The following is an 18,377-nucleotide window of genomic DNA, read 5'->3' as shown; positions in this document are numbered from 1 at the left end:
GTAAATAAGTGTTCTTATTTTCCACTTATCAGAAAAAATAGTAAATTTAAGCTGAAATAATATCAAAAGTAAAAGAGAAGAAAACCTACTATAGTTCTTATTGACTAGCATCAAACAGATAAACCATTGGCTCGGTTTTATGGTGTACTGTTAGTGCAATGTTTTAGGGCAGAGAAGCTCAAAAAGCTAGTAATGTCTACTTGTAATGCTCCATAAACTTTTAAATGTAGAATATATTATATATTTTTGGATTTGGAATTTCAGAGTTCAAATATATATGTAACTGCTTTGAAAGGTCCATAAGTATTTTTATAACACCCAGAGAATGCAAATAGACTGAGCTGCACTGTACGTGCTAAATATAGCCAATCATATATATATAAAGATCTTGTTATGAACGATCTGTGCTTCCACAGTTCAAATCCATCTCTGATTAAGCTCTGCATTGAAGCAGGATTTTAAGGCATCTGTATTTTGGATTCCGAGGATAAAAGTGCTCACTTTATCTCACCACACTCTCCAGGAAACAAATGCTCCAGATATCAGGCCTGGCACCAGCAAATGCTCTCCAGTTGTTTCCACTAATGCCTAATCTTTACATAAATGTTACTTTGTTTTGTTTAGTTTTAGTAGAGGAGAGAAGATTCTGGGGGACAATATTTTTAAAAATCACTTGCCTTAAAAAGTATTTCTTAAAAATATAACTGTATACTTTATATATGGATGATGTTACACAGTCACCATCATTGATAAGATTTCTGCCAATTTCCTCGGGAGGCTCAGAGCATAGGAGAAAAGGTATCCAAGTGAATCTTGCTATTTTCTATCCAAAATAGATCTAGCCATGTTGAAATACATTTAAGAAAACAATAGGAACCACAACCAAATTCATTTGGAGACTAGGCAGTCTAGTCCAGATTTGGTAAACATTTATACTTTTCACTTCCTTTAAAGTAAACAAAAAGCCTGGTGTTGGCTGGAGATCTGCATCTGTGTGCTAATGAAAACACCCCACATGGTTCAGAAGGCATGTGACAGGCCAGTGTTACTCACACAGTACCTGGGAAAATACATTGCTCCCACATACCACAGGCAGCAAGCTTGGTCCCGTTAAGGGGATTTGTCAGGATATGTTAAAGTCACTGACATTAAACCTTTGGTGTCTCTAACTAATCCCAGTGTGTATTTGACTCTGTTTGCTTCTGATTTACAATGTCATGCTATATGTTACTTTAATACCATCTCACAGAGTAAAAGACTATTCAGTATTTGGGATAAAATAGACTGGAGCCTCATTGGCTCAATGTCCATGTGACTTTAGGCATCTTTTTTTTTTTTACCATGGAGGGCTCTTCATTGAAACTATTATATCAAAGGCACTTAGCAGGAACTCTTATTACTATATGTGCATTATTTATCTTAATTTCCAAATTAGGTAATCAATGGCAGAATCATCTAAAGGGTCATTAACCAAGAGATGTGTAAAGTTGCCAGTGCTGTGTGGCTGCCTGGGGCACATCCATCCATGTGTGTGGTATGTGTGACATGTCAGTGCACAGACAGTTTCCATGGGCTGTCAGGTTGGTGAGTCTGTGGGTGCAGAGGGCACTGGCTCTGGGGCATGTGTCGTTCATTCACCTGTCCTACTCCAAAGCGCTTTGAAATCCCATCTGGACTGTGTTCCTGTTGGGTTATGTAAGCCTAATTTCTTCATCTTCTACATGCTGACCACACTCTTCTAGTTAATCAAATAAAATGGCATTTTGTGGGAGAAATTAGATCTCAGTGCAGTTATGACAGGCTACTCCTTTCCTCTTCCTTCCTTCTTTCCTTCCTTCCTTCCTTCCTTCCTTCCTTCCTTCCTTCCTTCCTTCCTTCCTTCCTTTTCTTTCGTTCAACAATGAGAAACAAAATGAAAATAAAAGTTTCCAATGGCTGCAGTGGCTCCCTCAAGCCTCCTTTTTGAAAACTGAATGCCTCGGGAAACACACTCAACAACTGGCCCACAGACCCAGCTGTGTGTGGCTCCGCCTCTGCACCTGGCCCGACTTACAGGTGAGGTATTTCCAACTTGCCTCCATCACAATTGCGCTGTCCTTGGAAGTTTTTCTTAACCTGGGAGGTCTAGATTCTCTTCAGAAACCCAAGTCCATCATTTTCCAGGCTCATTTCCCCTAGTTACAGAGTGTGAAAATTGGTTTGAACCCATTTCTGCCATGCCTTTGGACAATTTTCCTAATTTTACTTACAGAGCCTCAGCTTACTTATCTATAATAATACCAGTCAGTTCTATGGTATGAATTAACTGAGATAAGGTATTGCAATGCTATCACAAAAGCATATAAATGGCCAACAAGCACATGAAAAGGTGCTCGATGTCATTAGTTGTTAGGGAGACACAAATAAAAACCACAATAAGATACACTACACACACTTAGGAATGCTAGAATCAAAAATTAGGAAATAACAAACGTTGGTGAGGATGTGGGGAGATTAGCACCCTCATACATTGCCGGTGGTAATGTAAAATGGAAACTGTGAAAACCAGTTTGGCAGTTCCTCAATAAATTAAATGTAGGATTCCCATATGACCTAGTAACTCCTCTCCTGAGTAAATACCCAAAAGAATTGGAAAAGGGAGGACAAATAAAACTTGTATATGAATACTCAGAGCAGCACTACTCCCAACAGCCAAAACAAAGAAACAACTCAAATGTCCATCAACTGATGAATGGATAAATAAAGTGTGTTGTGTCTATAACAACGTAATATTATTCAGCCATAAAATGGAAGTGAAGCACTGATATATGCTACAACCTTAATGAAAACTTGAAAATATTCTGATGAGTAAAAGAAGCTAGATCCAAAAAGCTACATGTTATATCAATCAAGTTATGTGAAATAGCCAGAACAGACAAATCCATAGAGACAGAAAGCCCATGAGGAGCTGCCAGGGACTGGTAGAAAGAACGACTAGAGTGTAACGGGTATGGGGTTTCCCTTTGGAGTGATGAAAATGTTCTGCCGTTAGATAAGAGGTGATTGTTGCACAACATTGTGAATATACTAAATGTCATGAATTGTAAATTTTATGTTACATGTGTTTTACTATGGCAATATATGTAATTACTTAGTGAGCATTCGATACACATTCGTCATCATTACTAAATAACTTGGCATTTTTATGTATTCTTAGGATATTACCTAACAATTATCATCTAACAACATTACGCATTGGGTTTTATTATATTATTGTCTACTTGATATACTTCTTGTCTCTCTAACTAAGCTGTACACTCCATCAGATCTGAACAGGACCTCACAACCTCTGCCAAGTTATCCCCATATACAGACACAACTTCCTGTGTGAATTAGTTTGCGAGGTGCTGAACATCTTATCTGCCCCAAGGTGTTTGGCCCATGGGCCCACTTTGAGCTCTGAAATTCCACGTGAGAAAGACTTGTTTGTGTGAGGCACTGTGTCACTACTGGAACCCTGTTGAAATGCAGGTTTATTATCCAGAAGAGTTAATACACTGTACCAACAGACCAGAAAATTTAACACCTTAGCATGAATTAAGTCAGTTGACCAAAAAGGCATCGGAGGAAATGGGACTTGGCACAGGAGACTTGGTGGGAGATGGCTGAGGTGACAGTTTTGCCTGTTCAGGTGAACTTCAGTGAGTAGCTCTGAATCGTCAGGGCAGTGGAAGAAAATGACACTCTGGAGGAGGGCAGCTGATGGGGAGGTGAGGAGATCTGAGAGGCAAATTTCACCTATTTGAGATTTTACCAATGTCTTGTGTTATGCCCAAAGCCATTATGTCTGCCCAATATATAGTGGGCACAACCACAATGACAATCAAAGTGCTTCTTTTGAATGAAGAGATGCCTGGAATAAGTTTCAAAAGACCCCTTTCCTATACCCTTCTCTTTTATCACCAATATAACTAAAATAATAATAGTAGTTAACATTTATAGGGCTTATGATGGGCTAAATAATTTATGTGATTTTGTCATTCAACCTGCCCTTAATTCTATGAGATAGTTACTATTATTATTCCCAGTTTACAAAAGAGAGAGAGAGAGAGAGAGAGAGAGAGAGAGGAAAGGAAAGGAAAGGAAAGGAAAGGAAAGGAAAGGAAAGGAAAGGAAAGGAAAGGAAAGGAAAGGAGAAAAGGAAAGAAAAAGGAAACTGAAACTTAGAAAGGTTAAGCAACTTGCCCATATCAAAGTTTGGAAGGCAGGGTTTCAACCATCCAGAACCTCCCCTCTAACCACAACACTGACTTTTCTAATGCCCTCCGTCACTCTGGGTGGAAGCATCAGCATGGACTAAATGAGTCAAAATGAGTCAGAGCCAACAGTGGGAAAGAATAATCATGACCATTGTGGGCTGTAGCGCTGTTTGGATCATTTCCCTGTCTGCCCCTTCCAGTTACCCCTCCCGCCTGAGCCTGGAAGCTGTAATTGTTAATATCAAGTCAAGATCATTGTAGCCCCTGTGAGCAGAGCATATTAAGTGCTCATTCCAATCTGGGCTGGCATTTTTCCTTTGAAAACAAAACTAAACAAAAAATCTTATTGACACAATGGATAAATTTACAACACGTGTTAGTTGTTAGGTTATATTCGTTGCAATGTTTAGTTGTTTGGAATATCTATGTTCTATTTCATTTATTTTGTGTCAACATAGCCACTCATGAGTTACTGTAACACATCGGCTATATCGTCTATATTGACTCAATGACTTGTTAGGATAACATTAGGAAAAACAACTTTGAGCAGTCCAAAACCAGGTGTTGAATATTTCCCAGCTTTGATAATGACTATTATATAAATTAGGCCAGTTCTCCTTATACCTAGGCAGATTTATTTATCACATTTATGTGCTTTCAAAGCATCAGAAAGAAAAATAAGGCACTGGATCCAAAATATGTCAGCACAGATTGTCACATAACCAAATCATCTGGTGATATTTGGAACTTTTCACTATCCACTCCAATGTTTGGACAATGTGTACAAATTAATCTGCATATGCATAATTTGGGAATATATAAATAGACTGAGACTATTTTAGTAATCTCTTTTTCTTTTTCTGTATGTTTCTCTCCCATGGCTCAAAAACTCAGTGTGGCTTTTATCTAGAATTGCTGTTATTTCCTTGATCGGTAGAATTTTATTTTCATAGCTGAGGAACTGCGAGGCTATAGCTTTCCATCCAATTAATTATAAAACATTAATCTCTTCCATGCTGCGATGCTCTCCAGAGGCACTGAGCAGGGAATGTATCCGAGTTTAAAATCCAAGAGGCTGTGACCAGGAGTATCTGTTTCTTGAGCAGAGGATGGAGTGATTGGATACACATTACAAACCCAACCATGCACATGTGGCAACGTGTTACTCCAAACACCCAACAGTCCTCCACTCCCCCACACACCCCCTCACTACACACACACACCCACATGCTGGCAAATGGCAAAATCAATGCAAGCAGATGGGTGAGAGGCCTGAGAGTAGCTGAGAACATATGATGCAATCAGAGATTTTACTTGATGGAGATGTTAATTACTTTGTGTTCAGATAAATACTATAATATGTGAGGAAAGTAACTATTACTGAGTTGACTCCTGTTTTAGAGCATGGGCTGTCAGGAGGCTGCTGTGAGGTAGGTAGGCTCAGCAAGGCTTCCTGAAAAGATAATTAAAGGACTCCCAGCTCAGCTAACCACATAATGTTTACATCAGACACATTGTAACAAAAAATCTTCTCAAAATTTGTAATTTGGCTTCTGAGCTTCTGCAGAAGTCTATATAAACAGTGCTAAATTTGCATGTCTGTTAGCTCTCAGTGTGCTTTGCTTGTTGAAACTTTCTTACTTTCAAAGTAGCTAGCTGTTTATAAGTTTGAACTAACTGGACCTGAGGTGAGGGCCTAGGGAATGTCTTGAACATTAGTTAAGAATTAAACAATCAAACAATTACTTACTGAGTACTTTCTATGTTTTTAAGACTGTACTGTACACTCTGGGGAATAAACATGTTATTTCTCCCTTCAAGGAGTTTATAGTGAAGAGTAAAAATGTAAGAGAGGGAAGACACTAACTAAGATGCCTTATCAAGGGTAATTTTTCTCTTTTTCCCAACAGAACTCCAATTTTGTTTAAGTAATAATGTGCCCTGCCCCACATGATGCATTATCTAAGCCAATCATGGTATCCCTTTTCTCCTTTCCCAGATACGCCTTTTCCTAGCCTCTCAAGCTAGGGATGACACCGTTGCCTTGATACTTTTTTTCACTTTGGAATATATATGCCTATGTAAGGATGCAATAATACCTGGAGCCACAGCAGTAATCTTGCGATGGTGAGGTAAAAAGCACATAGATGAAAATTCAACAAGCTAAGAATGGTGAAAACGAAGGGTAGAAAGACATTTTTGAGTTGTTGATGAAACCTTGGAGGCACACAATAAATCTCCTTAGGGTTTAAGCGTCCATGAATATAGTCTTCTATGACATGTAACAGAAGGCTTTCGAAACTGATATAACATATATTCATAAACTAATTATCAATCTAGCAATAAAGAGTTCTAAAATTTGTGATGCTGAATACTAGAGAAAGAACAACTAAGACTGAAATATTTATCAAACACGTGCTATGTGCCAGGTATACTGCTTGATGTTGTTAGATATACACAGTGGGAAAGCACAACAGACACTACTCTGCTGTAATAGAGGAAGTAGAACTTGAGCCGGGCCCTGAAAAGTGGTTAGAAATGAGACAGGTAGAAGGTTAAGAAAAGGGATCCTTCTACGGAAGGAGTGCGATATAAACAAAGGTAAGGTGGTTTGGAAGGTCTTGACTTCCACAGGAGACACTGAGGAGGTCATGAGAAAAGGAGAAGTGAAGCATTGGGGAGCAAAGAGAAGGCAAGTAGAGTGGGTGTCAGCTGATTATTGAAGGTCGAGATAGTCAGGTGAAGGAGTTAAGGCTTGATCATCAGGTAATTTGGGAGCCATTGAAGGCCAAAGGAAGAACCATGAAGAAAATAGTTACTAAATTAAATGCAGGATGGAATGGAGGGGATAGATAGACTAGTTAAAAACTGTTACAGAAATAATAATACTACAATAGCAATAATTAATGTATATATAACATTTATTAGGTAACATAATTAAGAAAAAGCAGTAAGAAAGCAATTAAGTAGTAATATGTGTCTGAGGCCTTAGACTAGGGTAATGTAGCAGGGAAAAGAAAAAAATCCAGTTAAGTATGCTCTGTAATCTTAGCAGCTCCCTTCCTGCCCCTAAATTAATTACCAGGAGCTCATGAAAGTTCCTTTGCCCTCTATCCAGTTGCTTCTAAAATTCTTTCTGGACCTCTCAAACCTGCTTACTCTATCTTACAGGTTCTACACAACAAAACCTTCTCCATATTTCTCGTTGGTATTCTCAATCCTTTCCCTTGGATTTGCTTTGATCTTTCATTGATTCGTGGAAATTTAATCTGAAGTCCTGTGCTCTGATCTCGTATTCATGGCCAATTCCCTTCCCACTCCCATACCCAGCTTGCCTTGGCTCTTAGAACTCCAGGCCTCCACCTTGCCCTGGAGGGAAAGCAGGCTGAATGAGTGAGTATGAGACATTTACAGGGGAAGACATCTTTTTGTTTTGTTTTTTTTAAGACTTGTTTTTTTGAAGGATTGGTTTGTTGATGAATTACTTTCAGGGGATGAATGAAAGGATAGTGTTATAAATACTGATATTTGTAGTCTGAAGGGGAGAATAGTTACCAACCACAGGTGAGATGTGGAAAGATCAATGATAAGATCAATGTGTATATAAAACAATATACCTATAACCTAATGGTGTCAGAAGGTATTAGAGATCATTGAGCCAAATCTTCTGATGTTGGGTTTGTGTGGAACATTCAGGCTGAAGGGTCCTGGGAAGTCCGTAGCATAGGCTGAAGTAGCCTAAATGAAGTCTGGCACTCAAGATGCTGATTTGGGAGTCAAAAACATAGTGATGTGAATGAAAAGTGAACTGAGACACTGGATGGAGCAAGCAGATATCAAGGAAAGCACCTTAAGGGCTTAGGGGACAAACCCCCAAATTGGAGACATATAAGAAAAGAGAAACCAAAGAGCCAGACATGGAGACTGAGACGGAATAGATGAGTAGGAGTAGAATCTAGACATCAGTGCCAAAAAATTATAGAAGAGGAGAGTTTCAAGGAGTTTTTAGCTGAGTCAAAAGAGAGAGGTCAAAGCTGAATTGAAAAACGATTTTCCTAAAAGGATCTCCAAGCCTTTAGAGTTAGAGCTTACTTTAAAATTTAATGTATTTCCAGATTATGCCCATTGATTTTATCCATTTAACTACTAAAGGACATCTTGACTGCTTCCAAGTGTTGGCAATTACGAATAAAACTGCTATAAATATCGGTGTGCAGGTTTTTGCGTGGACATAAATTTTCACCTCCTTTGGGTAAATACCAAGGAGCATGATTGCTGGGTCATATGGTAAGAGTATGCTTAGTTTTATAGAAAACCACCAAACTATCTTCTAAAGTAATGGCACCACTTTGCAATCCATCTGCACTAAAGGAGCATTCCTGTTGCTCCACAGTCTCACCAGCACCTGGTTTTATTAATGTTCTGGATTTTTGGCCATTCTAATAGATGCGTAGTGGTATCTCGTTGTTGTTTTAATCTGCATTTCCCTGCTGACGTATGATGTGGAGTATCTTCATATGCTTATTTGCCTTCTGTATATCTTCTTTGGAGAGGTATCTGTTAAGGTCTTTGGCCCATTTTTTAAAATTAGGTTGTTTGTTTTCTTATTGTTGAGTTTGTAAGTTCTTTGTATGTTTTGGAATAGTTATTTATCAAATGTGTCTTTTACAAATATTTTCTACATGCCTATTAATTTCAGAATCTCTCATTTTATCTCATCTCTGCCACTGTAGTATAACTTTTCTTTGTGGGTCAAAAATGAGCCTTTTTTTGCAGAACTATGTCGCACAATATGGTAGCCACTAACCACATGTGAATATTTACATTGAAAGTAAATTAAATTTAATTTCTCCATTGCACTAGCTACACTGCAAGCCACGTGTAATTAAGATATAGAACATTTCCATCATCACAGGTAGTTCTAGCAGACAGTACTGTTCTTTAGATTTTGGGGATTATATTTCCACAGGATAAGAACATGTTACATTTTCCATCTGTAGATCATAATATCTCTACATAATGCCAGAATAATCTGATACTTTTACTATTTTGCATCTGTAATTAAATTTATACCTAAATGGGTCATTGCTAGAAATAGCTAGGGCAATTCTGTACTCTTCCCAGGTGCTTCTGGCAATTATAAATGTCTATAAAGTTGCTATAATCTTTTCATAATTTTTAAACCTATATTTAAGGATCTGGATTCCTTATGTATTCATCGAGTCTCGATCTCCATTTTGTGATATAAAAGGACAACATGAGTGCTCACTGAGAAATCAAGATTTGGCACTCATTCTTTTGTCTGATTTGAATGTCTAAGCATTTTACAGGGACAGCAGGCCCATGTATAAATATAGTCTCTGTCTTAAGTACATACTTAAGAGCCAGTGTCTATTAGACCATAGATGAAAAGACATGTGGTGCAGATCAAATTAACAAAAGCATTAAATAAATAATTGAAATAGCTTCAATTAAATAACCAAGCAAAGTAAATAAATAAACCCTAAATTGGCAGGATGTTCTTAGCAACCCTAAATCTAATCCATGTTTGCTGATTACCAGTGTTCTTGATGCAATTAAAACACAGTAGTGGGCATATAGGTTGTACTCTGAGTAACATTATTTTTTAGAGGAATGCATGCTACTCCAGCAAGAATGATTTAATATAAGGCTTGGATTATGCAAAGTTGTAACATGCAACATTAATAGCTTTGCTGTGTTTTGGTTTTCCATTGTAATCATAATCTATATGTTTATACATTTCAGAACTTTATGATATTTCTTTCCAAAGACATAAAAGAGAAATGCATACAAAGCCTAGGGATAAATATTTACAAATTTTGTTCTCCCAGTCCTATGCCCTTGCTTTTCTCTTTACACACACACACACACACACACACACACACACACACACACACTCACAGGTGCTCACACACCCTGGAGTTATAGCTGGCAAGAAAACCTTTCAACAAATCCACTCACAGCATCTTTTCATACGTTCCCTTGCATAGGTCAGAAAAAAAGTGTCAGCATTTCTGTTCTCTTCAGAACTTGATGAGGATTGAATAGTGACTGTGGGAAGATATTTTCCATCCTTCTCTTATCTCCCTAGCTTTCAGGATGCTCAGAAAAAGAGTACTATGCTTATTTTTCTGTTTAAAAATCACCCAGTGTTTCCTGTGAGTCATCATCCTGAGGAGTAATGTGATTCCATCTTATGGCTGAGTAAACACAGAGATCTGATTTCAGGCTAGGGACAAATTTCAAAGTGCAAATATAAATCACATAGTTGATCCTTTTTTTCTCCTCTGCTCAGAAATCCTGCCAGACATCCAACAAGAAGGTGAAAATTATACTTCTTACTTGAGCATGTGATTTCCCACTTTTCATCACCTTGTTAAAAGCATGACATTTCTTTCTTGAATGTTTTTTGTTCTCCCCACTTGGAGACTATTCATAATTGATTTTTCAAAGTTAAGTAATTTTTATTAGTAGTATTTAGATCATGAGTTAGGATGTTTCAGGAAAAAGCACCAGGGTATATGTTAGGGAAACACTTAATAAGAGGAGAGCTGGGGCAAACTCTAAGATAAACAAATAAATCTATTTTTCTATCTATGTGGGTGTATGGCTCATAGATGAAGAAAAGTGGGGTACAAAGGATGTAGGAATGGTCAACATATTCTTTACATCTCTAATCCCATGAGGGTTTATCTTACTACTTTATGTCTTTCATTTTTGAAAAGGGGGATGCAATTCATAACCGATTGCCATCATGAAGCAAGAATACCAGACAAATCAGAAGGTGAGTGAGAATGGAAACATGTACAACTTAGAGAAGCGTGGGGTGAGCCACAGCAGATTGGCTACTCCAATCCCTGCCATCTTCTTGACTGTATGGAATTTGTTCCAACCCTTAGTTGAACCACTCGCTCAGTTTATGAACAAAGGAGAAGCCATTTGGTCTCTCTCTCTGGACTACAAATGTCCTTGCCTCATAAATTAAGGATTTGGAGGCCCACAGACCTAGGGTTTTATGAATGAAGTAAGAAGGATGACCATGAAGCCCAACGATAATAACCATTTTACTTCTGGGACTGGAAGGGAGAGAGGCTTCTTAGAGGTCATCGTGATATCCTAGATCAGTGATACACACTCAGTAGATTTATCTTCTTGCACACATCTCCTTTCTCACTGGAAATGTATTTCACGCAACATTGTGTGTTTGATCCGAGCAGCTTGAAACAGGATTCTCTCACTGGGCATTTGCTTCTGTGGAGCCCTCACACAAACCAATATGATGAAGGAGCCTGTTTGCAGGATAATATAATCTTACATTTTATTATTTCCAAGAGTAAATACTGTTTGGATATAAAGATTTATAGAAAAAACAATATCCTTTAGAGTGAAAGGTGGGCTTGCAGCTGCCAGCACCTGCACTTCTCTTGCTGGTGGAGCCTACTCTGCCTCCCATATGGCAGGCCTGACAAATGGCAGAACTGTTGCCTGTCAACAGAACAGCCCTCATTCAATGACTGAAGCAATGACTGATGGGAGTTTGTGTGTAAAGGCCCCAGCTCCCTCACCCTTCTGGGGTACATGGTCTAAAATGGCTTTCAGGGTTTCCCCAGTGGGATTAGGCCCCACTCGTACATGGTGACAGCTAGTGTCCTAATGCACCCTGTACTGGCTTCCTTCCTTCCTTGTCTCACTTCCCCTCTTTCCTCAGGTCTTGTCCTTCTCCTCCCAAACAAACTATTGCACTTGGATTCTTATTTCAGAGTCTGCTTCTGTGGGAGGCCAAATGAAGATAGGAAGTTATTAGAAATTTGACTTACCATATATATGAGTTTTATTGAAAAGGAAACCTTTTAAAACGACCTTGTGCCTTGTTCTTAAGCACTTTATAGATACAAATCTTATAAATCCTTTCAAAATTTTCTGAGTTGAGGTACAAAAAAAATCTGTATATTTGAATTTTCTGCAGCAATAGAAAAAAATGTTTTTAATGTTTTCTTACCTTTTTATATTCAATGAGTTAAAATATAAAATGGATAAATCCATAACTATATTAAGGTTCTTAACTTAGTTGTAACACTGTAATCTGAGATCACTTAGGGGACAGAAGTGATATATACTTAAGTATGTCATTATTTTACATTGATTCTCAGTTATAATTCACTTATGCTCCAGTTTTTATTACTAAACTGAAGTAATTGTAATAGTTACCATCTACTTTCATTGAATTTTAAGTTTTATTGATATTTTAATAATACAGCTAATTTATATTATTCTGTTTTTATTATAACAAAATGACCTAAAATGCACTAAAATGTACTGTGGTATAATGGCATATAGTAAACAGAATGAAATGTTTTCTTCATTAAAACATGAAATCTAAAATCAGATTCTCTGGGTTCAGATCTTGGTTGTGATACTTTCAAACTGCGTAACCTTGGGCAAGTTACTCTCTGTGCCTTAATTTCATTATCTGTAAAATTGGGATAATAATTGTTCCTCACTCATAAGGTTTTTGTGTGGATCACTGAAATCATAACTGTAAAGCGTTTAGAGGTGCCTTGCATATAGTAAGAACTCAAGAAATGGTAGCTCTTAACTTTGTCATTACTCCTCAGTTTGGGACATGTGATGTCAGCCTCCAGTTATTTTCAGGAACAGTCTTCTTGCTCAGGACTGGGTTGTCCCCTGAGAAAACGTAAACAGTCATGGATCAGCGTGCTTCTGTTCGAGCGTAACTATGTTTCTGTGAGTAAATCAGAGCTTCTCAGTCCTTTCACTTTTTTCCTCCACCATTGATCATAGATTTAAGCAAGAAATGAAAGACAGTCGTTATTACTGAAGCACAACAAGAAGTCTTCCTGGAATTAAACACTTTCCTGAGTCTTAGCAACAGTAGGTTGCTAATGATAAGGGAAGAAAATAGTTAATTTAGTCATCTTCCCCCCTACATCTTCTTGTCTTGCAGCTCGGCAGTGACATGGCAACTGGATAATCCCCATCAGACCTCCCCCTCCTCTCCTCCTCCCCCTCCTCTAGCCTCCCTGCTTTGCCATTGTTTTAGACGTTATTACTCATTATATAATGTGTTGCCTTTCAACCTTGTATCCCTTTTGTGAGTCATCAATTGACTGAATTTGTGTGTTTTTAAATCTCTCATTCTTTGGATGGCAGATGGTAGTTTTGGACATATTTTATCATCATAATGAAGGGCCAAACAATTGGAATGCTGTGTATGTGTCCTCAGGCTCATAAAGCTAAGTGGTTTTCTCCTTATTTTCCCACGTATCAAGATTTCCTGGAAATTAATAAGTATTAAGCTTATATAGTCAATTTAGACAAACAAGGTTGAACATAATTTACTCTCTTACAAGAAACAGAAGTATAGAATTTTTCTCAATGTTCTGAAAAAAATCCTTTACTCATTTAACCTGCATGTATTTACTGAGCATCCATTATGTAACCAGCACTGTCTGGGAATTCCAAGAAGGAGAAGGAGAGGGGAGAGGAGAGGGGAGAGGGGAGAGGGGAGAGGGGAGAGGGGAGAGGGGAGGGGAGGGGAGAGGGAGAGGGAGAGGGGAGGGGAGAGGGGGAGGGGAGAGGGGAGGGGAGAGGGGACAGAGGAGACGGGAGAGGGGAGAGGGGAGAGGGGAGAGGGGAGAGGGGAGAGGGGAGAGGGAAGGAGGGGTGGGGGGAGAGAGAAGGAGGGGTGGGGGGGGAGAAGAAACATTTCTAACCCTTCATAAGAGTATAGTTTTTGAGGAGATAGTACATAATTGGAGGTCCATAAGCAGAGAGTACAAAAGGCATAGTGCATTAACTAAGTCCCTGCCCTCCCTGAGACTTGGATTTAAATAGTAAAAGGGCTCAGTTTTGTGGGCTAACGTCTGAGACTCCTTGAAGAAAGCACTTTTTAAAGTTCTGATTCTGGTATTGAATCCTTGGCAAATGTCAGGAGTCATTACTTCTCCCACATTCCCCTCCTTCCAAAAATATGAATTAGAAATGGAGCAGAAATTCAGAAAAAAAGTGAGTAATTGAGTTCTGGAAGACTCTCAGTCAAATCCTTCTGCAGGACCTCAAGTCCATGTCAACTACACAACTGAAAATGTTAATTTACTGGTGGGAAATGAATGGAATTAGCCAATTGTGATTGTTTCTTATTGTAAGAAAGATTTCTGGGGGCCTTTCCAGGAAGATAAATTTCATAAACTGTAACAATTAGAGCGCATGGGTTATCCTTGCTGTTTTATGGTCACTTTTAGAGAATGGGGGGCCTACTCATGAACCCTCCTCAAGTGTGTTTGTAGTGCATGGCCTGTCATTTTTGTCTCAGAAGAGGCAAAACAGTGAGAACACCAACCCTCCCTGTGAGAAAATAAACTGGATGTACATAGAACTCTATGTCCTCACGCTCCCAAAAAACAGAGGTTTAGATCTACTTGGGCATATGGGAAAAAATAATTTCACCAACAAAGGACCAAAAATTTATATGGGTAATATCAAAATGTTGAATAATATTGCTCTAAGTATAGAATAAACAAAGGAATGGTAGAGAAATTGACCAGCATGGCGTCAATTTCTTGGAGTCCTCAAACTTCTGTCTCATTGCTTAACTTAGAACCAAAATTGACCCAATTCAGAGAAAGGAGTTGTGGCTGAATTTGCCAAGTGGATCAAATAAATATTAATAGGAATATTCAGGAAGGCTGTCATGAGCTAAACTCTGATAGATCTGTAAGATTTGGATACTCAAAGAATACCATTTGAAGTGAGGTTCAAAGCTTACAGATAGAGAAAAACGAGAATTTATACTGAGAAAAAGATAAGGAGACATTTTCAATGCATCACCTTGGAGACAGCCTGAGATTTAAAATTTGACAAAGAGGGTCTCATCAAAAATTACTCCAAAATGTATTATATCCTTGAGACCAATGTGAAGTCAGCCTGAGAAGGACAAAGATGAGGTAGTTTTTGAACATTTTATTTTCAGGTGCTTATGTGACTTTGAAGAGGCCTGTCCTTCAGATGGGTGGAAGAATAAAACTGGAGCATATGAACGTGGTAAGATGGGAATTAAAGATTTAGAGATCATCCATGTAGAGGTTGCAGCTAGAAGCACAAGTGCTGAGGGTTCTCTCTGGAGTTCAGAGTGATGAGTATAGAGGGCAGATACGAGGACTTTTGAGATCCATATAATGTGGGATATGAACAAAAGATGACAAGTGAGAATAGGGCAGAAAAAGAAGAATGCAAGGATAAAGGACAAATGGGGAACCAAGGAGTCACCAAAAATAAAAAAGGAAGCAGAAATTTCAAGGCGCATGTGATCAAAAGCCTAAAATGTTGTAAAGTCAAGTCAGATGAGAATTGAGAAAAAGCTATTGAATGTTATCACATTGGATAGAGTTATTTCAATATTCTGATAGAGCTAAAAGTCAGAACATAGGAAGTTGGAACAATGGAAGGTTACAATGAAAGAGGTGGCCAGAACTTGAGCAGGAAAGGAAGGGAAAAAGGAAATGAAAAGCAAAGGTGAATTTTCGCAGAAGCTAATGAAGCTTAAGCTTCAGGGCCCCTTGCTTACATAGACCCCTTCCGAGGCCCTGGGAGGAGCCTTAGAAATCTGTTCATATTTGTCATGTTTTGTAGGTTTTGCAAGAGTACGATATCTTAACGGCAATTTGCCATAAGACCATTTCCTTTCCATTTTAACTTCCTCTCCTCATTATAAGAAACAATTAGGGGGAAGTTGGATTGAGACACATTTAGTTTGGACTTATTGGAATTATGGGGTACAAAGTCATATCTGGTACGGTTAAATTATTATTGGTTGACTAGCTGTAAGAAAGAGCTTCTAGAAATGTCTTCTGCTTCTCTACCCAAAATCATGACACAAGGACATCATCAAAAAATTGGTCAAGTGTTGCCAGTATACAGGGTATTTAAAATTTGTCATTTAGAAAAAAATTTGAAATTCCCTTAAATCTTGTAACTTATCTATGAAACTTGGTAAAAATTTTCCTAAAATTGGCAACAATTCTAAAATCTAACATACCCTTACCAGTAATGAGATATGGCCCCGAGGGAAAAACAAAACAAAACAAAACTATCCCAGACTAGAAATAATAAAAATTGAAATTCAATCATGCTAGAAAAAAAATCTGAATTATTTTTCTTTTCTCCATATAGAAAAATGCTATTACAAGATTGTCATATGAAGACGTTATGATTTTCATCTGGATATTGTTATCAGTGTCTTAAAAATTTGTAATTTGCTATGATTTTTCTTCTAATTAAATATTTACTTTGAATACTAATTTTGTATTTTTAAGCTTCACACCACCCAAAACTATGATCCACTCATGATGCACCCAGGTTTGATTGTTTTGAGGGTGGAGGGTGGATTTGAAGGGAAATAACAGCTACTGAATACCTGCCTACTCCCTAAGTGCGACAAGCAGCATTTCCTGATTTCATCCTCATAACAGCCATTCAAATTATATATTATTATACCTATTGTGCAAATGATGGAACTGAGGCTCTGTTTCCAAGACCATTCTGCTAGTAAGTGGTAGAGCTGGATTTTAAGGCAGATCTGTCAGATTTCAGAACCTATGCCCTTCCCACTATACTAAACGGTTAACTGGAAATGTGGATAACTAGAACCACACTGGAGATTTTAAGCACATGATACACTAATAAAATGAAGTGTTGCAGGATAATGATTATATGCAGAAAAACTCTTCTGTTTCTTTTTTTTCTACTAATTTTACTAATTGATAATTTCCACGCCAATACACAAGTTTTCCACAACATCTCAAAAGCAGCAGTATATACCTGTCATATTGGAATAGGCAACGTTTGTAACCACATACCATATTGCAGTTCATGTACTGGTCTAAAATAAAATATAACACCATCTCATTGATAAAAGCAAGTATATGAATTGCTATTAAGAAACCTCAAAAGGAGGCAATAAACGTGTTAATAAAGTCATAAGGCCTATGTCAAAACTGGAAAACTAGTTGAATATCTTTCATTACAGCAAATGTTTTGTCCATAGTTAATATGGAACGTGACAATTTGGGCTTCCTGGCTTGTCTCCACTTTTACTCAGTAGGCATCTGTCAATTCTCTGTGGCAAGATGTCCATTGGCTGATTCCCAGGTCCTTACATAACAGGAAGAAAATAGCTCAAGCAAATGCCTTTCTCAAATGAGAATTTCTGTTGTGTATAAATATATTCCTTCCAAGGGCTTCCATTATAGTAAATGCTTCCACCTCTACAGAGGTGCTTTTAGTACTTCATGAATTTGATATTAGAATATTTTCATGAAAGTAGGCGTAAATAACCTTTTTGGGGTTGTTCAGCATTTATAGAAAAGACAGGGTAAAAATCGATAATTAAATGTTATTGGTTTAGCCAGGTAAAATATCAACCATGATGCCACAATGTGACATTTCTAACCATTTTATGTATAGAGTCTAAACACACCTCTATTGTGATGTGAGAAATGGCCTATGACAGACAAGAATGTTGTAGGAGGTAATTCTTACTGGATTAAAACCAATTCTTTCCTGAGATGGACTACGTGTTAATTTCTGAGGACCTGAGCCATCTCAGAATATTTTATTTTTCCTGTGCTAATCTATACAGTATCCATTTTTAGCATGAATTTGTCAAGTTAGGGTATTTTTGAAAGCCTATCAGTTTTTAAAATGATTCATTTCCACCAATATTTTACAAGATAATAACTGAAGTACTGCTCTGAGAAATGATCTCAATATAGGTCTGTCTGTAGCTAATTCAACGCACAAACTTGATCTGGGTGTCTATATGGCAAATTCTTCAAATGTTCTTGGCTTGTGCCTTTATATAGAACAGTGATGCAGATGATTAAAGCTTCTGTAGTAAGCTGAACGTTACATAATTTGACTTTAATACACTTGACCAGCATCAGGGACAGGCACCTTAAAATCAAACAACGTTTCATTAAGCAAACAACATTTCAATATTTTGATCATCTTTAAAATTTTGCTTTCTGTATATACAAGAAACTGATACAAAGTATATCATGCTATGGCAACATACTTGGTTTTGTGTGACTCCAAATATGG

At 37.8% G+C, this 18,377-nt stretch overlaps 1 long non-coding RNA gene across 4 annotated transcripts in view; it reads left to right on the top strand.

Annotated features, from left to right (window-relative positions):
* LOC141571680 (uncharacterized) overlaps positions 1-16,107 on the top strand; it is a 50,204-nt gene extending 34,097 nt beyond the window's left edge. The window contains exons 1-6 of one of the 4 annotated variants that reach the window (XR_012496656.1): positions 1,856-2,055; positions 10,555-10,581; positions 10,985-11,043; positions 12,875-13,004; positions 13,431-13,489; positions 15,250-16,107. This is a non-coding gene — a long non-coding RNA (uncharacterized LOC141571680). Of the gene's footprint in view, positions 1-1,855; positions 2,056-7,294; positions 7,632-10,554; positions 10,582-10,984; positions 11,044-12,874; positions 13,005-13,430; positions 13,490-15,249 lie in introns of those variants that run through there. The other 3 variants (XR_012496657.1, XR_012496659.1, XR_012496658.1) reach the window with 3 other exon arrangements.
* Positions 16,108-18,377: the final 2,270 nt, after the last annotated feature.

Source organism: Rhinolophus sinicus, linkage group LG05, assembly GCF_036562045.2.
Source record: "Rhinolophus sinicus isolate RSC01 linkage group LG05, ASM3656204v1, whole genome shotgun sequence".
NCBI lineage: Eukaryota > Metazoa > Chordata > Mammalia > Chiroptera > Rhinolophidae > Rhinolophus > Rhinolophus sinicus.
This window is presented reverse-complemented; position numbering and strand designations above follow the sequence as displayed.